The sequence below is a fragment of the Lissotriton helveticus genome, chromosome 7 (genome assembly GCF_964261635.1).
Source record: "Lissotriton helveticus chromosome 7, aLisHel1.1, whole genome shotgun sequence".
In the NCBI taxonomy this organism is placed as follows: Eukaryota; Metazoa; Chordata; class Amphibia; order Caudata; family Salamandridae; genus Lissotriton; species Lissotriton helveticus.
The window spans coordinates 100,437,067-100,460,899 of record NC_136068.1 but is presented as its reverse complement, the minus strand read 5'-3'; positions in this window follow the sequence as shown (position 1 = coordinate 100,460,899).

The window sequence follows — 23,833 nt, the reverse complement described above, 5'->3', positions numbered from 1 at the left end:
CCTGTCTCCCGTGGACTGTACAGGACTACTGTCGATACCCCAGTTTCAGCAGTGCGGGCTGGTTGACAATCCGGGTGAACTGTGGGCAGTTTCCTCCAAGAATTGGGGACAATGAGTTGGGGGTGCAAATGTTTAATTGCATTCAGTAATAGAATCTGTGCATCCAGCAGCCTCTGCCTTTCAGTGGGTACAGGACAGGCTGACAGAGGGGCAGCTCCCCTGGAAGGACATATAATTATGCATGGCTACTGGTCTTGTGGCTAATAGCCCAGTAGATGCCAAGTTTCAATCTGGATACAAATACAGGAAGAAAGGTAGGACTGGCAGTCATTTGACCCTGTAACATAGAAAGGATTCACACGTAGATTGGTGAGGTACATCAACAGCAGGTGCTGGGAACTCATCTGAGGTGTTTGCTTTTGTTTTGGATCACAAGTGGCTGAAGATGTACTGTTTCCATTTTGTCAATCAAGGCTGAGCAATTTGCATAGTCTCTGGTTTGTAAATGGGTATGTGATGCTACAAGTTTGTTAATAGGTTGCCTTGCAAATTGTCCATTCGCCAATGTCACAAAACGACCTGTCTATTGAATATTAATTAGGCAGGTTACAATTTGCAACCCCTGTGTTATTGGCTGCAGAGGCAGGAATGGACCACTGCATCCTAACCCCAAGGCCTATAACACCATTCTCAGGGGTGAAGATTTGCAAACCATTTATCACCGCAGCTTGGGGTTCGGTGATGGGTATGTGGCTTGTGATGGCAACGGCAGCTACAAAACAGCGATCCTTCCATTACAACTCCCAAATATATGGGTGGAACCCCTTCTAATTGCGGTTTGTAATGGGTTGCAAAAGTCCTGTTACAAGTCAGAAATAATGTATCTTGTCTTAAAAGGATTTGATATAGTAGAGCACTTTTCAGCTCTCAAACCCTGTAATTTGGGTCATGATTTTGCGACTGCAAAAAGGATTTGTACATCTCTTAGAGTTTAAATAGGGACTAAAGAAAGGCAACTCTTTTGCATCTTATTTTGTGCATTTTCAACTCATAAAATACCACAAGCAGTTTGTGGGTGGGATGCACAACGGTTTCTCAATTTTTAGATGTGTTCTTTTCGTCATCATAAATATAGTAATGCTCAATTACACCGACTTTTCCTCCAAAAACATTTAAATCCATTTTTCAATGATAATAAAGTAGAAGTCAGGGTTCAGCCTTTTTTTTCAAATATTTGTGCTGGGTCTAAATTACCTTAATGAGATATCAGCAGCAAACACTTCAGTCCCTGAGCTATAAGAATGAACTGCAAACTTAAGGAGAAATAGGAATTAACTACCAAATTCAGAAGTGATAGGAATGGAATATAGCATTTAGAAGTAATAGGAGGGCATTTTCTGCATGATAGTTTACAGACAAAAATTAAATCAACTGTCTTTGATTCTGATATACAGAAAATAAATGCTCAGACTTTGACCCAACCCCTGTTGAAGGGAAGTATTATGGTGCTGTCGCTTTCCTTGGGGTGCTCTGCCACTGTGCCTGGGTGGACCTCTTAGAACCTTTACTTTGTAATGGGGTAAGTGTGTTCAACAGCACATCTGTCTATGCCACATAATTGGCCTCACATATCTTACTACCTCCCTATACACCATGCCCAAAGGAACCCTCCAGTGCAGATAATAAACAATCCTCTTTGCCCAGTGCTGCATCTTTAACAATCACCAGCAATAGGCAATCTAGATTTTTTGTTTGATGATGTCAGCTGGAGTTTTGAGATCCAATTGTGACATCATTCTATGTGTTACTTAAGTAATATAGAATAAGCCCCATTATCACAATGCTAGACAACCCGTGGTAGACTAGTAACATGCCTAACATGCTTGCCTCCCACAAACAACAGAAAACCATTTGAAGCCTGGCCAACAGTACCACCTAATCTCCCCTAAAGTGTTGGTCAAATGACCCCCTATGTAGTTCTGACTCCCTGACTGTCTCACCCCCACTGCACCTGAATCCACACTGGCTTTCTGCACCTACTGTTATGACCAACAACCCACCTTCCATCTACAAAACAGCGTGCATCACCCACAAAGCTTTGCACTCTTCCTCCCCTCGCTATCTGGCGAATAAACTCAAACTGTCTGGAGGCTCAAGACCTTCTCGGCATGCGGAAAAGTTCCTTCTTGAACCCCCCTCCTTCAAAAGAGAACAAGCATTTCCAATGCAATAGGGCTTGCAGCATTAAAGTTTGAGTTATTGGCATTGTGTATGACAATGCGTTGCATACATTTTCCGAAAACTCTGAATTGGTGTATAAAGATGATTTGCAAACTGTCATATGTTGCTCTATAATAAGGAGAGTTGGGAATAATTATGCTATGCTATCTTTTGCTATCCTGTGCTTTTTTATTATGCGGTGCTGTGTTTTGTTATGCTATGCTGTGTGTTGTTATGCTATGTTTTGTTATGCTATGCTGGTGAGGGTGTGTGAGGGTGTGTGAGGGTGAGTGAGGGTGAGTGAGGGTGAGAGAGGGTGAGAGAGGGCGTGGGGGTGTGAGGGTGTGGGGGTGTGAGGGTGAGGGGTGAGGGGGTGTGAGGGTGTGTGAGGGTGTGGGGGGTATGAGGGTGTGTGAGGGTGTGGGGGTGTAGGGGGTGGTGAGGGGGTGCGAAGGTGAGGGGGTATGAGGGTGAGGGGGTGTGAGGGTGAGGGGGTATGTGAGGGGGTGTGTGAGGGTGAGGGGGTGAGGGTGAGGGCGTGTGAGGGTGAGGAGGTGTGAGGGTGAAGAGTGAAGCATTTTGCAGCGTGCACATAGTAAGTGTGTGTGCAGGCAGTGTATGTGTTTGGAAATAGCACTGCACTTTTAGTAATTTTTGAACAATTTACGCTAGAAAATTCTTTAATTTTGTTAAAATTGCAGATTATTCAGCAGATGGTCGATTATGTGGTAAATGCAGCAAGTCTATGATTATGCGAAAATTGCAGTAGACACACAATCGTATCTTTTCATTGGGCCTGGCTATTACTAATGCGCTCCATTTACAAAAATAGGTTTTTTCTCAAGCCCAAGACCTCTCCTCAATTGATATTTCGAGTGAAAGTAAAGGTCAAATGGCGTGTGCTGTCACTTCCTCTACCCCTCACATTTTGGTGAATTAACGTCTCTGCTACGCACCCCCTCCCCCCACTGTTGCAGTGGACTGATGGAAGGAAGCCAATTGTCCTGGGCGTTTGTGTACAATGCTAAGGTGTGTTTCGTTACAATGCCATATGCTTGCTTTTGAATGAATGGGTGTTTTCGTCAGAAAGTACTACATACAATACCATTGAGGTAAAAATATCAATGTTTTCAAAGCATTCAGGTGCAGACCGTTTTGAGATTTTCAATGAGAAAAATTAAAGCCCAAATGTCTCCACGTGCAATATGGTTTATTGTTGCGTGGCACTTCCGCAGTGAACCAGAAAACTCAATCGCTCAGCAGAGGCGGTGTGCGGGTGTGGAGTGGTACCATGCAAGCCGTAAGTTTGATTCTCGGGAGGACTGACTCAGACTTTCATACTTCCGAGACTGGTATGTATATATAATGTTAAGCCACGTTTATGTGCGGACAATACAAACGTTTGGTGCTTTTATTCTCTTTATTGCAACATCCGCCCCCGAGGGGTCCGAGCCGTAGGTCCCCCCGGCGCCAGCTGTAAGGGACAGAGGCAATTGTTAGTTTAGGCTGACAGCTGAAACATGCTCTGCCTTTCAATCTCTACAAACGTCCGGGAGGGGAGGGGGAACCTCGTCAAGGTCAACAGAGGAAACCAGTTGTGTATTCCTTGCTTATGAAGTAATCCACCTAACACCCCTCGTTAAAATACGCCACAAACTGCCACGGTCACCTTAGTAACCCAGGGCACACTTTAATTCATAGGACTCTGTCTACCGCTCTCGAAAAGTTGTGAAGCAGTTTCAACTACAAAATATATATTTTTTGTAAATCATTTTTGTCCATATTTACAAAATATGTAAATACACGCACTCCAAGAGGCACACGCCCACTTAAAGTGGATTCGTGATTTTTATTACCGGTTGTGTTAGTTTCCAGCCTTTTACATGCAGTGACCGTAGTACTGACTACATCCTTTTACTGCATGTAAAAGGCTGTTATGGGTTCACAGTGGCAGAAAGTGAGCGTGTCTCCCTACCTCTATTGAACTGTGAAATACAACAATAATCAGGGGCGCTTCGAGCTTCTGGGCCCCGGTGCCACTGCACCTGATGCACCCATGGAAGCCTCGCCCCTTTCCATGCCTTCCGCGACAGCTGTTTTGTGGCGCAGACGCCTGCCTGGCAGGCTGGATTACCTTCGGAGCTCGGCGCCACTTTTAAACCATTGTCTCAATAGCTGTTTAAAAAGCGTTTTCCATGTAGTTTAAGCACTAATCAGATTTACAGAGAATATTTAATATCGAAGTAATGGGAAGCAATAATAAAACATTACCCTAATATTTAAAGTTACAATAATATCTGAAATCTAATATTTTCAACAACTTCAACAGTAATAAAGATAACGACTGTCAGGTCCTGGAACCTGGATAGCGCGCATGTGCAAAGCGCGCTGCGCAGGGACACACACAGACGATCGTGGTAGTCTGATGCGTGGTCCCGACTAACTCGGGGACACGCCTCCTCTTTATTTATAGTGTACGCGGCGCCGTGCGCCACCGCGTATGCGCACGCCTACGTGCGCTGGGTAACTAGACCGCAACAGTGCGGTCTCAACATTACATTCCTTTCCACCTTTAGTAGAAAACACAACATTCACAACATTAACGTGGCACTTAATGGTGAGAGTTTGCCAAATACCAAAAGTTCGTGGCCGGCAGGCCTGTTACCAGTCTCTAGTCTCTTCAACCCACTGCGTAGTCCGCCATCTGTGAGGAGGGTGCTGGATTCCTTCTCAGTCCATAGCCTGCTGCTTCACCCCGGAATAGCACTCTCCTGGGTGGTACATTGTGGGGGAACTCGACGGCCAGGGGTCCTCTGGGAGCCCTGGGGGTGGCTGCCTGAGGTGTTTCGGAGGCTCGTTGTTCTTCTGCTTGGCTGTTGTTCCATTCCTGGCCGGCGCTTTCAGGGGGGCTCTGGTTGACTGTGGATCGACTTGGTGATTCCTCGTTGCTTTCCGAGCCAGGCTGTTCATTTCCTGGGCTGATTGCCTTCTTGAAAAATGAGACATTCCTGGTGACCGTTTCCTCTCCTCGCTGGGTGGTGATCATGGTCCCGTTGCGGCCTGTTACTGTCCACGGCCGTGGTTCATACGGGAGTCTGAACTTGCTCCCGGGATATCTGTCACGGACATAGACCCAGTCGTTTTCTGCAATGGACGATTCTTTGGACTTTCGCCGGAAACTGGCATAGTCGTTCGATCTCTTCCTGTTGGACAACGTCCTCCACGAGTCTGCTCTGTTGGGGCTCCATGTGTGGTGATTGGGGAGTGTGTCACGGATTGTGCGTCCCATGGTAGATGGGCCGGGCGCCGCTTCAGTGGTGCGGTGCGGGGTGAGCCTGTACTCCCGGAGGAATGAGTATATCCCCTTTTACAAAGATGCTCCTTCAGCATGGACAATTCGGATGGTCTTGTTTAGCGTGCGCATAAACCTTTCCACTTCTCCATTAGCTTGCGGCCATCGGGGTGTTATCTTCCTGTGCTGTATTCCCCATTCTGCGAGATGGTCCGCGAACTCTTGGCTTTGAAATGGGGGTCCATTGTCGGTCTTGACTGTTCCGAAGATGCCATGGGTGGCGATAGTCTTTTCAAACTTGGCGATTACTTCCCTGGCTGTGAGTGACGCCACGATTTCCACTTCGGGGTATTTTGTGTAATCATCTATGAGGACTAGCATGTGTCTCCCGTCTGGTAGATGACCAAAATCGGCACTCACGTGTTCCCATGGCTTCCGCGGGCCGTCCTCTGTGATGACCGGGGGTGGGCTATCTGGGGGTCCCGCCGCCTGGCACCATGGGCACTCTTTGACAGCACGTTCCACTTGCGAGTCCATGTCAGGAAACCAGATCTTTGCCCGAAGTCTGCTCTTCGTTTTCACCACTCCCTGGTGCCCTCGATGAGCGAGGGTGATGGCTTGGTGGGTGAGGGTTGAAGGCATCACGATTCTTGGCCCTCTTAACACGCATCCCTGACTGTCCACTGATAGTTCTTCCTTGACTCTCAGGATCGCTTCCAAAGCTTTTCTTGCCTGCGGCGTTCTCTTGCTCAACGACGCTTGGAGTGTCTTCCAGTCATTGGTTCGTATTGCGTCCGAGACAAGTTGAGAGACTTCATCCCTTTTCGTGGCCTCAATGATCATGTCCAGGCTCATGGGAAGAGGCCTTGATCTCTCAACCGCGGCGTTCACATAGGCCTCGGTGTCTTCAGCATCTTCCTCTTCTCCGGTGGTGGCTGCTCGTGGGTGCCTAGAGAGGTAATCTGCCGGGTTGGTGGCTCCCGGTTTAAATTCTAATTGATAGTCGTATTCTTGTAATTGCAATATCCACTTTTCTATCCTGGGGGGTGGCTTGGACACCGATCCTCGGAACAGGGGAATCAGTGGTTTGTGGTCCGTTGAGACTGTGAAAGGGTGACCATACACATACACATGGAAGTGTCTGCACGCCCAGTGGATCGCTATGGCTTCCCTCTCGATTTGGGAGTACCTTTGTTCGGTCTCGGTCAAGGACCTGCTTGCATAGGCGATCGGTGCCCAGTCGTCTTCCCCCTGGCGTTGTGTAAGGACCGCACCTAGACCAAACGGACTGGCATCAACAGCAATGTTGGTCTGCTTGGATGGGTCAAAATAGGAGAGTGTTGTCTCTGCCGACAGGGCTGCCTTTGTGTTGTGAAATGCTTCACTTTGCTCATCGCCCCACTGCCAGGGTGTGGTAGACTTTGTAAGCTCTCGGAGAGGTCGGGTGATGTTAGAGAGGTCTGGAATGAAACGACCGCAGAAGTTAACCATTCCTAGAAAACTCCTTACCTCGGAAATGTTCGTTGGGGCAGGAGCTGACTGCACATCCTTGACCTTGTCGGGGTCAGGCGCAATTCCTTTGTCTGAGAACGTGTATCCGAAGAAACTGATGGTATTTTGGAGGAATTGGCACTTCTCACGGTGCAAGGTGAGGCCCGAGTCCTTAATTCTTTTCAGTACTCCTCTCAACCTCTGGTGGTGTTCTTCCACGGACTGGGCATATATGAGCAGGTCGTCACTGACGTTTAGTACACCCGGAAGTCCGCTGAGTACCTCTCGGATCGTATTTTGGAAAACTTCCGCAGCACTGGATATGCCAAAGTTGAGGCGGCGGTAACGCCGTAGGCCCACGTGGGTGGAGAAAGTGGTGATATACCTGGAGTCGGGGTGTAGGGGTAGCTGGTGGTATCCAGAGCGGAGATCCATTTTGGAGAACCACTTGGCACCGTTCAGTTCACCTAAAATATCGTCAACAGTGGGTGTCAGGTGGCGTTCCCGCTTGACTGCTGCATTGGGTAGGCGCATGTCTACACATATGCGGACCTGCCCCGGCTGTTTGGGTTTTCTCGCTACCACGATCGGTGATACCCAGGGTGTGGGCCCGTCGACTTTCTCAATTATGCCTTGTCTTTCTAGACTTTCCAGCTCCTCTTCTACCTTTTTCCTGAGGTGAAAAGCTATCCTCCGGTGTCTGAGGGCTACTGGCTGAATGGACGGGTCAATGTGCAATGACACTTCTTTCCCCTTGAGGCACCCGATGCCTCGGAACGTGTCCTCGAATTCTTCAAGGATGGCGTCTAGTTCGTCCTCCAGCACCGCCATGGCGTAGAAGATGAGTTGGAGTTCTTCGGGCCCGTCCACTGAGTAGCATGCCACTCCCTTCTTTTGTCACGTAGATGGTGGCGTGGATTTTCTTGTCTTGGTGACAGATTTCGGTCTGGAAGCACCCAATGAGTGGTATCGGGGTTTTCTGTCCGTAGGCAAACACTCGGATTTTCGCCATCTTCAAAGTCGGCTTGTCTCGTAGTTGATTGTACACGTCAGCCGCCATAAGTTCTATCGATGCCCCCGTGTCTATGGTGGCTCTCACCTCTTGTTGGTTCACTCTTATCCGACACTTTGGGAGTCGTCTCTTCTTCCTGTTAGGTTGGTTGATGGCAAAGACATAGTGGACGGGATAGTTATGGGAGTCGTCGTCCATGTCCTCGCTCTCCGGGCTGTCTCTAATGGCGTGTGCCGCTTCCGTCTTCTGTTTCACAGATCTGCACACTGAGGCAAAATGATTCATTCGCCCACATGCGCCGCACTTTTTTCCATACGCTGGGCATTCTTTCGCACGGTGTGGTGTGCCTCCGCAGTACCCACAGTCTTTTCGCCGCTCTTGTGGCTTTTTACCTCCGAATGGCCGTTGTTTTGGTCGGACGACATTCACTTGTTCTGCCACATTGACCTGTTCGGCTTTCACTGGCCTATGCCAGGCCGCCTCCATGTGCGATGCTCTCGCTCGTGACAGCTCCTTGGATCGGCCCAGTTTCAGGATATCGGCTAATGGTTTCCAATCTTCCTGTAGGATTTTGACATGCAGGTCGGACGAATAGCAGTTTTGGATGATTTGGCCGCGTATCTCCTCTTGTTCATCCCTGAACCCACATGTACTGGCGAGTTCTCTCAATCTTCCATGAAAAGCATCGAGGGATTCATCTGCCTCCTGCCGGGCCTGACGGAAGATGAACCTTTCGTAGTCCTTGCTGGCCATCGGCTCAAAGTACGCATTGAGCGCATTCAGAAGGGTGACATACGTGTGTGGCGTGGCCTCCGTCAGTGTCTTGTAAATTCTGTGAATGTCCTTGCCTCCAAGGTGAAGGAGGAGTGCTCTGCGTCGTTCCCTCGCCGTACCTGCACCTTCGAAGTAGAACTGTAGACTCTCTGTCCAGTCTTTCCATCTCGGCGCCAGGGACGCGGGCGCTCCGTCCACCACGAATGGCTCAATAGGAGGGATGGTCGTCATCTTGGCGCAGTTACCTCCAGTCCAGCTAGAGGTGGGACCAGGAAGAAGTTGCCTGGGGCTGGTACGATTCCTGTCCAGGAGTCCCGGGGAACGTTAGACTGGTGGGGATGCAGCAGTGACTGCGGTGCCGGGCGTGGCGACTCACACAGCTTTGGCGCCAATGGGCACGTGTCGCGGCCTAGCGACTCCACGTGCTTGCCCACACTGCTGGCGCAGAATCTCCCTCGTGGTCGGCAGAGGACAGAAGAAGGCAGGGCTGTGGCCTCACAGCGCCTGCGTCACAGTGCTTGGTGGCATTGTCGAGCTACCTCCGCAGAGTAGTGGACCAGGCCTCATCAGGGCCTATTGGGGTTGAGGGCCGGAGCTCAGTTGTCTCGGCGCTCAACAATGCAGGGTCGGAGCGTCAGGAGATGCACAGCGTGGGGTCTTTTTGATCCTCGTCGCCATTGTCAGGTCCTGGAACCTGGATAGCGCGCACGTGCAAAGCGCGCTGCGCAGGGACACACACAGACGATCGTGGTAGTCTGATGCGTGGTCCCGACTAACTCGGGGACACGCCTCCTCTTTATTTATAGCGTACGCGGCGCCGTGCTCCACCGCGTATGCGCACGCCTACGTGCGCTGGGTAACTAGACCGCAACAGTGCGGTCTCAACATTACAACGACATCCGTGTATTTGCTCAAGGGAAGACAGTGCTGGTTCCCGCCAAAATAACTGTTCCTGAAAAAAGATTTTGAAAAAACATGCACCTTACCAACTTCTGTGTCTCTGCGCCTCTGAAGCAGGGGGCCTCGTGTAATTTGCAGGGTGCGTGCTGAAGGACAGCACCGGGGCAGTGCAAGTGATACCTGTGGCCCGAGAGGAAGGGGCGCGGGCAGCCCGGCCGCACAGGCCTCCCAGACGACACTACTAACCTACGGGGTCAGCCGCAGTTTACTTTCTCTTTGGCTCCCTGGAAAAGTCTGAATTGTCACACTTGTGTGTGATGGTTAGTAGTTGTGTTGTTACTATCATTGACAGCACAGCAGGGGCAATATGTGTTACAAGCTGCAGTGGCCTCCTGACAAGAGCCCTGGCACTTATTTTGTTTTACAAATTAAGCACTGAGTGCAGCCGGTGCAGTGGCACCAGGGCCCAGGGTTGTGAGGGGCCCCTGCATGCCTTCCACATGTGTCAGATTATTTGACAACTCGATCATGTTCAAACACCTGCATGCCTAGGGTGCCTGGGTCCTGGGTCTGTGCTTAGTCTTCCCCATGAAGAAACAGGGTGGCCCTGTGGATTTTTGCAATGTTAACGTTATCTGTATGTCTTGCTTATTGTTTATTATATTTTTGCTGATAAAATTTCAATAAAATATTTTGAACTCAAAAGATGAGCTGCTTTTTACTATACACTTTTTTACTGTTACTGACTAGATGCGACTCTCAGGGTGGCATCCTCTGTCTGTTTTGAGTAACATTACAAAAGCATTGATTTATTTTGGTGTCATGGCAACCTGCCACGGCGGCCATGTTTTCTTGCTCATGCTAACTCTCCCCCGCGGGTTTGCCCACCTCTGAGCCTTAGAGACATACACCCGAGATATCAAACCAGCTTTCTCAGCCCAAACGGTATACCTTTTTATTATTTGTGAACGCCATCTATTAATACTCATGAGTTCAGCTACAGTCACGTCATGGATTCTATAGGATGTGTCCAGTAGAGAATATATTGGGGTCCTACCTTTTCTCGGGGACCTTGGCTGCTTTGCTGCTGTATCAGGGGTCCACTAATGGGCAATTTCAGTGACTCGCAGACAATTCATTTTTTCAGTACAAACTTTACACACTCAATCGAAAGGTGAGTGGAAGTTTTGTTCTACACATGTTACATTTTTTAATCTTATTTTTTTTTTTTTTTTTAGAGTTTTGTATAGCGCGAACTAGACCCCAAGATATCAGGTATCAGAGCGCTTTACATGAGCAGCAGTTTCGTTACAAATGGCCACCTTCATTTTTGTTTGGCACAGGTAGATTAAGGGGCAGATTTACAAGCCCCTTGCACCTCTTTTACACCGCCGCTGCGTCACTTTTGTGACGCAGTGGTGGCGCTAAAGAGGTGCCATGCTGTGGGGTATTTACAACGTGACGCATCTGAGGAGATGTGTCACGTTGTAGAGCCCTGCGCCAGAAGTAGGTGTTCCGGTGCGGGGGGGGGGGGTGTTCCGGCACAGGAACACCTCCTAAAAGTGGCTGATTGAAATCTACAAGATTTCACTCAGTCACTTTTAGCACCATGCTGCGTCAAAACCCTGCGCCTGCTTGAAGCAGGCGTAAGGATTGACGCAGCATTACAAAGATAGGGCCCCCCCGAGCCTTGCTGGAGCTGCCTCACCTTTACAGCACAGATGCATGAAACATCTGTCCGGTTTTGCCCCATGGTGCGCCGCACTGTAAATGCGGTGCATCCATAGTGGCGGAGCCCGATGCACAATAACTGGCGCATCCCTGCTGATATGCAGGGATGTGCCAGTTATTGTAAATCTGCCCCTAAGTGATTTGCCCAGAATCACAGGATGTTGAGGGTCGTTGCTGAGACTCAAACCTGATTCCCCTGCTTCGAGGTCCAACGCTACATCCTCTCCCCTTATGAAATGAATTAATGAATATCAGGATTTCTAAAGTGCACAGCTACTCCAAGGAGTGTCCCGGTGCTAGATTAGAAAGTAGGAGAATGCAAAGGGATAGAATTAAAGCGTGAAAAGCCAGGCTTTAAGACGATGATTTACAAACCCCTTGCGCCACTTTTGCTCACTTTTAACATGGGAAAAGTGACGCAAAAGTGGCGCAAGGGGCTTGTAAATCTACCCCTAAGTTGCTTTCTGAAAGACCGTTCATTGTCCATTTGTCGCAACTCAGCATGCTGTTCCAAGCTTGCGTGCTCAAGAGGAAATGGATCCACCTCCAGTTTTTGCTCATTTAACCCTTGGAACTTTTGCAAAATGGCCGAAGGATGAGCACTAACGGCCACATGCATCAATCTAGGATTTTGCATTTCCTAAATAGCGAAAATTAAGGAATCGCTATTTAGGAATTGCAAAATCCTATGCATCAAGAAATCCTCAAAATTTTTAGGATTTCTTAAATTTAGGAATTTGCTATTCCTTAATTGCGAATCGCAATTAAGGAATGGCATTACATTGATTCCTATGGGCCTAGAGGCCCATAGGAATCAATGCCGTTTTGCATTTCTTTTTTTAGGAAATCGCAAATTGTTGATGCATTGTAAGAGTGCAGAGGGGGGTCCAAAGGAACCCCCCTGCACCCCTGAAATGTATTTTAAAGTGCATGTTTCACACACACATGTCCTAAGGACATGTGTGTCTGTAACATGACACTTTTCAAAATGCATTTTTGTGCTTTTTGAAAGAATTTCGCAAATTAACACGAGGGTCAACCTCGTGTTAATTTGCACTTCCTATTTCAAAATTCACTTTTTTTTCAAATTGATGCATTGCATTTAAGGAATCGCACAAATGCGATTCCTTAAATGCATTCGCATTTTTAGGAAATGCAAAAAAAACAGAATTTTGAAAAAATGTTTCATGCATCCCAAAAACGTATTTAGGAAACGCAAACGGCCGAATTTACCGATTCGCACCGTTTGCACTTCCTAAATAGGTTGATGCATGTGGGGGAAAGTGCTTAAGGGTTCTTGATGAAAAAGGGTTCAGGCAGATCAGGTCGTTTACCCCTTTCCTAGGTTTGCCGGGGTTAGCCGCTTCTCACCCAACTCACGATTACCAAAATAAAGAGGCAGGCGCTGGAGACTGGAAGGCAGGAAACAGGAGTTTATTTCCGACGGAAGAGAACACGTCAATTCAGACAACAGGGTATCTTCTCGAGGTGTTCTCTCAACATCTCTGAGGCCTGGCCTCTTATACACTGGTTTATTACTTTATTACATGCAACACGTTCCTGGTAATGCTTTGAAGTACGGAAAAGGCGTCTGTGGAATCCCCGGTTCAGGCCCGTTCCCACACATATCTACAGTAGGAGTCCCCACCCCAATTTCAGAATGATGGCTATCGCGCAGCTGGACATTCCGTTGGGAACAGAAATGCGGGAGGTCAATCGTATCTAGGGGTGTGAGGGCATTGATTAATCCCCGCTCCTTTGATGTGAGGCGAGGTTCTACTGTAGGGGCAATAAACTGCATCTGTTGGGCTAAGTAATGGCCTGGGGTCAGGCCGGACAATCGGGCAAGGAGGAAGAGGTTATCAAAGGGCCTGTTTTATGAATGAGATGAAAGAGTGTGGGGGTTTCAGCACCGGATGTGGCTCGGAGGCAGGGTCGCGTTGGAGGTGCGTTTATGGTCCAAGCAGGAGAGACCGGGGGCTGTCAGGGCGCGGGGGGGGGGTGCTGGCGAGGCCGTGGAGTGAGGGGGAGAGACGCGCTGGCTATCGACAGTGGGCAGGGGGATCATGGCATTCAAAATGGCTGCTGCTTACGCGCACGTATGGGTCTGAAAAGGGACAAGATGGCGCCGATAATGTTTACGCCACGATCTAGATTTTAACATTCTAAACAAACAGAAATTCAATAAAATATGAATTCATAATTGCATACTATTCCTTTGTATTGTATATAGCACATTCGAACCCTAGTACGACATCTAACAATGTGTATTACATGTGTCACACACTGAACTAGGTGTTTGTCTTCATTTAATTGATTCAGCAGTTATTCAAGGCAGTATTGTTCCATGTATTAACTTCGGAAGGATTAAAGACTGAGCTAGCCCTCCTCAAACGCATTCCTCAGATTATTTGCAGCATCTGTTCAAATCACTACGCTGTAATAGTAATAGTTTTTTGTTTGTTATGTAGCGCTTAATACTACAGTTCTGCCTTCTCTAAGCGCTATGAATAACAGGAATTTACCATCACCCAAATCAAAGGTAGTCAAATTATTGCCCCCAGAAGGATGGCAGTTAGATTTGGCCACGCCAGGACTTGGACCTTGTAACATGTACAACACTGAGGGTGTCATCTGTGAGGTTTAACTCATCAGAACGCACTTTCTGGTGTTATCTTTGAACTCTAACTGAAGATCTTTGATTAAAACATTGGAGCATCTTCTCAATATTAACAGTGTATTTAAGTTTCAGTTAATCAATAGAATATTGATGTTCCCTCTTGCACAGTGACTTATATTTTTTCTCTAGTGCATCCCTATTTGTTGCAGTCTATTAGGCAAATTTACCAGTTCAATTTATGTAGCCTAATTTGTTGCAATGAAAAAAGTAATTGCTCAGGAAAATATTTTACTGCCATTTTGCAGCTGACAGAGAGTCTTTTCCAGGCCTAAGACATTAAGAGAAATGAGGAAAGGAATATTTTTAACAATGTAAAATTGGATTGTCATTGTTTTAAGGATAATGGGTTTACATTGTATTGCTTTCCGCCACTCGTATAAACAGGTCTCGATATTTTATATTTATTCCATAGTTAATCATTGCCTCAATACAATATTTTTTTTCTATCAAAAACAATTTTATTCAAAGTGGCGATTGGCAACGAATGGGGTTGGCATGGCAGGGAGCGAAGGGGGAGCAAAACATTTTTAAAAAAAACACTTACCTCATCACAGCTGCCTCTGTCTCTCCTCCGTCGTTACTTCCTGATGAGTCCGGGAAGCACGCTGGCTCCCCTAAGCCAATCACAACTCTGCAATGCAGCATTGTGATTGGTCTGAGCACCGTGGTTCGGAGCTCAGACATACAGTGGGAGCCTGTGCATGTTCCCCACCAGGTTGTGTATTACAGCCTGGTGGGGAACATGCAAAGTGCGCATGACTGTTTGTCCCGGCTAAGATGGCTGTCCAAACCGTCATGCGCACTTTGAGTGTGCATGAACCACTCCTCTAAGACTCTGACAACAGCCCTGCCCCAACCCAGCCCGAAGCGAAGAAAAATAAAATTATAACAAGGTTATTATGATTTTATTTTTATATTTTCCTGCTCTGAGAGCAGTGGGGCGACGCGCCTCCACCAAGGCGGAGGAGCCGCCCCTGGTATCTTTGCAAGCACAATAGGGTTTAACAATAACAGTGGCACTAAAGGGTGTTGCGTCTTCTCCTGGCAGCCGACGTTAGGCTCCGGTGGTAAGGCGGAACTTGAGCCTCTTGCCCAAGTCACCACTCTTCTTGCCACCTGACATCAGGCCACGCATCTCTCTGTGGCTCCTGTAAGGTGCTTGGTATTCAACACATTATTTGAAGATTAGACAATCTTAATGAACTCAAATTAGCCCTTTACCATCCTGACCAAATCCTTCCTTTTTGCATTCATCTTTTTTATGTTTAACTTAATGAATATCGTTTCTAGCACTTACATTGGCAACTTTTTTGGAGACAAAACACACTAGTAACAGGGGTGACAGGGTGTGACAAGAAGCATTTTCTGCTTTATGGTTGGTTGATCAAGAGAGAGTCAAGTTTCAGGAATGAGGTTTAGCTTTTTACCATGCTTTTGACAGTTGTAGTGATGCTGGTAGAAACACATCTGTTTATATATATATATATATGTATCACCTAGTGGTGGTAGCTATAGCTAGGTCTGCTTTTCCATAGACGTAGTGTTTTTTGGTTTGCTAATACCTTTGACCTCATTTTACGAATCCTTATGAAACTTTCCCCCCAAAAAGTTTATCCACCTCAGCTCCTTCCTGGAAATTTTTGGGTGTGGTCTGTGAAGCAGGGGCTGAAGAGAAAGATGGGGGTCCCATAATGTAAAATCCCCATGCATTTTCCACATCCTTATTTAAAACAGGTTTTAGCAAAAACTGCTTAACGGAATTACCCCAAATTCGTCAGGAACCTAGATCTTGGTTTGCAGATTGGGCTTTTTGTGAATTGATGTAAAGCTATTCTGCATTTTTTTGAAAAATGAAGCGTGAAAAATATTTGTATTTTTGGCAATAGGGCTCGCGATAGTCGTGCAAGAATGTAAAATTAAAAATGGAGCCCTGTGATTCGATGAAAGGCCTGTTTTTCCTGTGATCCTTCATGCTCTTGTGGGGAAGGAGGCTCTTGCAAGTCTCATGAGCTCTCCAATTGGCTGGCTCTTGGAATGTTAGAAATGAAGTGGCTGCCGAATATATGATAATACAACGCTAACGTTTTCCACGCATGGCATTACCACGCGAATTTTACTTCGCATGCGTCTTTACCACGCAGCATTTTCCAACGCACGATTATACACCGCAAAATTTACGTTACTTAACCTTTTACGTCCTGTACATGATGATACTGATAGGCTAAAAAAAATAATTTCCAAACTGCCGAACAATGCCAAATATTGATGTTTATAACAAACCAATACTACAGATTACCTTTCTTTTTTAATTTTTTAATTTACAATGCGCTTTAATTATATTTTTTTATGTATAAACATTGGATCCTTATCTCACCTCTCCACGCCTTTCACCAGTTGCCCTTCACGGAAACGAGCGTCAAAACACGTTTTGAAAAATAGAGATAGGACTACTATAATGACGTACACGCCACGTCGCTGGGGAGGCTCTTTTCTTGATCGTCAGAGGCACTTAATATCGTTTATTTTCTCATTTTTCTTCTTTTTTTTTCTCAATCCGCTTGTTTTTTTTGGGGGGGGAGACCCCCCAGCCCCCCCAAGCCCCCTTTTTTTATAGTTCCTTTTTCTTAATGATGAACACGCAGGACGAAAGAACGAAGACTGGAAGGAAAGAACGTTGTGTGGTAAAGACGGTCGCGGAATGCACCCGCGTTGAAAAGACGTTTGCGTGGTAAGTGAACCGTAGTAAACCTCACGCGTGGTAAAGACTTCGTAGTGAATGATGTTTCCCGTGGCTGCCATTACTGTGTATTGGGAAAAATTGGAGGTGCTGCTGAAATGAAGTAAAAAAAGCTACATGGGGGGCAGCAGAAAGGCATGCTGTCCCCCTAGATTTACAGAGGAGATGACTAAGGGATAACTTGAAGATAATAAATGTATATTGTGGTCCTTATTTTTTAAAAGAGTGTTTAGCAGATAAGTACTGTGATGAGTAAATACTTAAGTCTTATTTTCAAAACATTTTACGATCTTGCGAGACTCTTGCGGGATCATGAAAAGTAAAAAGGAGTAGGTGGTGTTTGAAACCACTATGCTATGCACACTTGTTACTGTAGGAAAGAGTCTTACTCGAGATGGTGTTTAGCAGACTCTATTATTTATGGTCATTGACTTGGAAAGAGTTGGGAGTAGAGTTAAGGCTCATCCACACGCCCTACTATGCACACCCATCATCTGCGACAGAGGTCTGAAAGGAGACGCTAGTACCTATCAACATCCTACTATGCACACCAGTTATCTGAAAGAGAGGTCTCAAAGGAGAACCCAGTCCCTTCCCAAAGCCAACTATGCACACCCATCCTTACAGAGAGACGTCTCAGCAGAGAGGCCAGTCCCTCCACACACCCTACTATGCACACCCGTAAGCTAAAAGAGAGAGGTATGAAAGGAGAGCCTAGTCCCTCCCCTCACGCTACTAAGCACGCCCATCATTACAGAGAGAGGTCACAGCAGAGAGGCAAGTCCCTCCACACAACCTACTACTCACACCAGTCATGTCCCTAGTCTTGTCTCTCCCAATAGTCTGCTACGCACACCTGTTATCTGAGAGAGAGGTCTGAAAAGAGAACCCAGCCCCTCTCCAAAACCTACTATGCACAACTATCTTTATAGAGAGAGGTCGCAGCAGAGAGGCTAGTCCCCCCACACACCCTACTGTGCACTCCCATCATCTGAGAGAGAGGTATCTGAAAGGAGAGCCCAGTCCCTCTCCACACCTTACTACACACACCCATCCTCCAAGAGAGAGGTCTGAGTGGACAGACCTGTCCCTGTCAGTAACCCACTATGCACGGCCATCACCTGAGAGAGGGGTCTGACTGGAATGGCCAGTCCCCCCTCACATCCTAGTACACACACCTGCCAGTTGAGAGAGGGGTCTGAAAGGAAAGGCCAGTCCATTCACACACCCTACTACGCACACCCATCATCTGAGAGGGCGGTCTCAGCGGAGAGGCCAGTCTCTCCCCCCACATCCTACCATACACATCTGTGATCTGAGGGAGAGGTCTGAAACAAGAGGCCAGTCCCTTGACACACCCTACTACACACCCATCATTACAGAGAGAGGTCTCAGCAGAGAGGCCAATCCCTTGACACACACTACTATGCACATCTGTGATCTGAGGGAGAGATCTGAAAGGAGAGGACATCCCTGCAAACACACTACTACCCTCATCCTTAATCTGAGAGTGAAGTCTCCAAGGAGCGACCAGTCACTCCCCATACACCTTACTATGCACATCCGCTATCTGAAAGAGAGGACTCAGAGGAGAGGCCAGTCCATCCGCATGCACTACTATGCACACCTGTCATTTGAGAGAGATCTGAAAGTAGAGGCCACTTGCTCTCCACTCACTATTATGCACACCTGTTATTTGAGAGAGAGGTCTCAAATAAATCCCTACTATGAACACCTGTCATCTGAGAGAGGGGTCAGAAAGGAGAGCCCTTTCCCTCTCCAAGCCCTTCTATGCACTCCTACTCTGCACACCCCTCCTGTCAGAGAGAAAGGTCTTAGCAGAGAGGCCAGTCCCCCCACACACCCTGCTATGTACAGCCGTCATCTGAGAGAACGATCTGAAAGGAGAGGCCAGTCCCTTACCACACCCTACTGTTCACTCATCATTACAGAGAGAGGTCTCAGCAGAGAGGCCAGTCACTCCACACACCCTACTATGCACACCAACCATCTGAGAGAGAGGTCTGAAGGAGAGCCCAGTCCCTCTCTGCACCTTAGTGCACACACCCATCATCAAAGAGAGAGGTCTGTTTGGACAGACCAGTCCCTGCCTGCATCCTACTATGCATCCCGTCACCTGAGAGAGAGGTCTGAATGGAGAGCCCAGTCCCTCCCCACACCCTACTATGCACACCCGTCTTTTGAGGGAATGGTTGCAATGGAGAGGCCAGTCTGCCTCCACACAAACTATCATGCATTTCCGTGATCTGAGGGAGTGGTCTGAAAGGAGAGGCCAGTCTCTCATACACACTACTACTCACATCCGTCATCTGAGAGAGATGTCTCAAAGCGCCGGCCAGTTAATCCCCATACACCCTACTATGCACATCTGATTTATGACAGAGAAGTCTCAAAGTAGAGGTCAATCCATCCACATACCCTACTAGGTACACATTTCATTTGAGAGCGAAAGATCTAAAATAAGTGGCCAGTCGCTCCCCACTCACTACTACGCACACCTGCCATTCGAGAGAGAGGTCTCAAAGGAGAGGCCAGTCACTCCCCAAACACCCTACTATGCACATCCAATATCTGAGATTGAGGTCTCAAAGTAAAGGTCATTCCATCCACACACCCGCCATTTGAGAGAGAAGTCTCAAAGGAGAGGCCAGTCACTCCCCAAACACCCTACTATGCACTTCCAATATCTGAGATTGAGGCCTTAAAGTAGAGGTCATTCCATCCACACACCCGCCATTTGAGAGAGAAGTCTCAAAGGAGAGGCCAGTCACTCGCTGTTCTCCCTACTTTGCACAACTGTTATCTGGGAGAGAGGTCTCATAGGAGAGGCCTGTCCATCCACACACCCTAGTATGAAGACCTGTCATCTGAGAGAGAGGTCAGAAAGGAGTGGCCAGTCCCTCCCCACATTCTACATTCTAATATGCACACCAGTCATTTGAGAGATAGTCTCAAAGGAGAGGTCAGTTGCTCCCCATGCACCCTACTACGTACATCCGTCATCTAAGAGAGAGGTCCGGAAAGAGATGCCAGTGCATACAAAGGTTTCAAACGAGAGGCCAGTCCATCCACACACCCTACTATGACAGGGCAGTCCCTCCCCACTCACTACTATGCACACCTGTTATTTGAGAGAGAGGCCTCAATGGAGTGAGGGTTGGCAGTGATGTCATTTGAGATGTCATGAGTGCTGTCATAAATGATGCCATAGAGCATGCACCATCTCTATCTAGTGAATTTCTGTGTTTTATTTTAGTTCACAACGTCAATGTTATCACTGACATATTCCCCGAACTGTACCGTTACTTCAACATTTGGTTTTTTCAGTGAATTTCTAAGGTTTAAAAGAAAAAAAACATCTTTTTATCACACCTAACTATAATGTTACTTTAACCTTTTATTTGTTTTATGTGAATACATGTGCATATATATATATTTTCTCTTGTCTTCCTCGAGCATTCTTTGCCACTCCTAATCGAAAGTTGCGGTGTCCCTCGGACTCCTTGAGAACGAGTCCTATAAATCCTTTGTACAAATGACGACGCAGTGTGCGATTTTTAAACTTTATTTTTTGCCGCCAACAAACACGTTTCGACTGTAAGCAGTGAGCAAGGCTGTTTTACAGTCGAAAAGAGTTTGGTGGCGGCAGAAAATAAAGTTTAAAAATTGCACACGGCGTCGTCATTTGTACAAAGGATATATATATATATATATGTGTATATATATATATTTCCAATTAGATTTAATAAAGCGATCACTCAGAGGTTTTAGCAGTTCACCAGAAGTTGCTTTTAATCGAGGTAACGCGTTTCGCTTGCACAGCAAGCCTGGTCACAAAGCAGAGAACTATGGCCATTTAATTGTTTAATAGGCACAAACCAAAGAAATAAACATAATAGAGAGGTAGAAATACGTTTCTCAATCTGGGTGTGCCCACTGGAGGGCAAACAAATTGGATATTAATCTCAAAGAAAGAAATTTTGAGAATAAGAAAAATTGAGCATCTTAGAAGTGTCAAAATTGACTGCCCACTGGAGGGACTATAAAGGAACAAACATGTAAAATGTTTACACCGTCCAGTGAAATATACCCATTGGAGGGCTTATGAAATCAGAAACTATGCTATGGGCCCATTTATGGTGCAATGTTTCTATACATGGACAATTGAAAACTTTATTGATGCCTCTGTTCGAAAAACAAAGTAATAGATTTGGTATAAAATTAAGTAACAATGCAATATTCCCAGCTAAAATAGGAAAAAGAACCTTGTTGGATCACTTGATTAATCATGGCATTTATCTCTAGTACCGTGTGCATTATTGTAAATATATTTGTAATGAGTTGTAAAGACTGGGGACTACAATGCCCATAAATCAATGGTGCACCTTACAAGCAGCGCATGGAGCCGGGGAAAAGGAACTGCCCCTGTTTGTGTGTTATATATATATATATATATATATATATATATATATATATATATATATATATATATATATATATATATATATATATATATATATATATATATATATATATATATATATAAAATCCAAATTGCCCTGAGCTTAAGGACGCCACTCCACGGAGATTTGTTCATCACAAACTTTTATTTACCAAGAACAGCATATTTCATTCAGAGTTAAGTTCCAGTATCCCTGACGCGTTTCGAGGCCACTGCCTCTTAATCATAGGGAAAGCAATCAGTTGACGGCTGCGCACCACAACTCTTTTATCCCAATTTGCCTGCTGCTCCCAGGTGAGTTGCATGCTGGGTGTTGTAGTGCCTTAATACATCCCCTCCAGTGGGGTCCGTGTCCTGACCAAATATTCCGCTTGTGAAATTAATTACAACCCACCAGTGGGCCTCCGATTGAAAAATGGTCCCGAAATCAGAGAAATCTCCGCGCTGCACACATGCTCGGAATGGTTCCAGCTTGCAGCCCCGTCTTTCCTTTACACAGGCGGTGCATCCTCCACGGCCGGACTGCCGTGTTGAAATATTATCCAAATTGCCCTGAGCTTAAGGACGCCACTCCACGGAGATTTGTTCATCACAAACTTTTATTTACCAAGAACAGCATATTTCATTCAGAGTTAAGTTCCAGTATCCCTGACGCGTTTCGAGGCCACTGCCTCTTAATCATAGGGAAAGCAATCAGTTGACGGCTGCGCACCACAACTCTTTTATCTCAATTTGCCTGCTGCTCCCAGGTGAGTTGCATGCTGGGTGTTGTAGTGCCTTAATACATCCCCTCCAGTGTGGTCCGTGTCCTGACCAAATAATCCGCTTGTGAAATTAATTACAACCCACCAGTGGGCCTCCGATTGAAAAATGGTCCCGAAATCAGAGAAATCTCCGCGTTGCACACATGCTCGGAATGGTTCCAGCTTGCAGCCCCGTCTTTCCTTTACACAGGCGGTGCATCCTCCACGGCCGGACTGCCGCGTTGAAATATTATCCTAATTGCCCTGAGCTTAAGGACGCCACTCCACTCCACGGAGATTTGTTCATCACAAACTTTTATTTACCAAGAACAGCATATTTCATTCAGAGTTAAGTTCCAGTATCCCTGACGCGTTTCGAGGCCACTGCCTCTTAATCATAGGGAAAGCAATCAGTTGACGGCTGCGCACCACAACTCTTTTATCCCAATTTGCCTGCTGCTCCCAGGTGAGTTGCATGCTGGGTGTTGTAGTGCCTTAATACATCCCCTCCAGTAGGGTCCGTGTCCTGACCAAATAATCCGCTTGTGAAATTAATTACAACCCACCAGTGGGCCTCCGATTGAAAAATGGTCCTGAAATCAGAGAAATCTCCGCGCTGCACACACGCTCGGAATGGTTCCAGCTTGCAGCCCCATCTTTCCTTTACACAGGCGGTGCATCCTCCACGGCCGGACTGCCGCGTTGAAATATTAACCAAATTGCCCTGAGCTTAAGGACGCCACTCCACGGAGATTTGTTCATCACAAACTTTTATTTACCAAGAACAGCATATTTCATTCAGAGTTAAGTTCCAGTATCCCTGACGCGTTTCGAGGCCACTGCCTCTTAATCATAGGGAAAGCAATCAGTTGACGGCTGTGCACCACAACTCTTTTATCCCAATTTGCCTGCTGCTCCCAGGTGAGTTCCATGCTGGGTGTTGTAGTGCCTTAATACATCCCCTCCAGTGGGGTCCGTGTCCTGACCAAATAATCCGCTTGTGAAATTAATTACAACCCACCAGTGGACCTTCGATTGAAAAATGGTCCCGAAATCAGAGAAATCTCCGCGCTGCACACACGCTCGGAATGGTTCCAGCTTGCAGGCCCGTCTTTCCTTTACACAGGCGGTGCATCCTCCACGGCCGGACTGCCGCGTTGAAATATTATACAAATTGCCCTGAGCTTAAGGACGCCACTCCAGGGAGATTTGTTCATCACAAACTTTGATTTACCAAGAACAGCATATTTCATTCAGAGTTAAGTTCCAGTATCCCTGAAGCGTTTCGAGGCCACTGCCTCTTAATCATAGGGAAAGCAATCAGTTGACGGCTGCGCACCACAACTCTTTTATCCCAATTTTCCTGCTGCTCCCAGGTGAGTTGCATGCTGGGTGTTTATTATTATTATGTTTCTTATATAGCGCCTGAATCGACCCCCGAAGGGGTATCTCCGCGCTTGCCTTGGGAACCCGTCCTGGCTTTTCCCTGTGAGATAGCCCCTGCAGGGCATCCCCAAGGTGAAAGCCAGGCATCCCGCCGCAGGGGGGCCGTTGTGGAGATTAAGCAAGCTTAATGCCCAGAGTTGCAGAGTGTGAACCCATGATTAGGTCTGGCACCGAAGCGAGAATTATCGAGTCCATGGACATTTGAGCTCAAGACCCTGCCGCGTCGGGAATTGAACCCTGGTCCCGGGTCTGACCTCTGCTTCAGGGTCTGCCTGCTCTAACCAGTGAGCCACACTTCTCCTGTTGTAGTGCCTTAATATATCC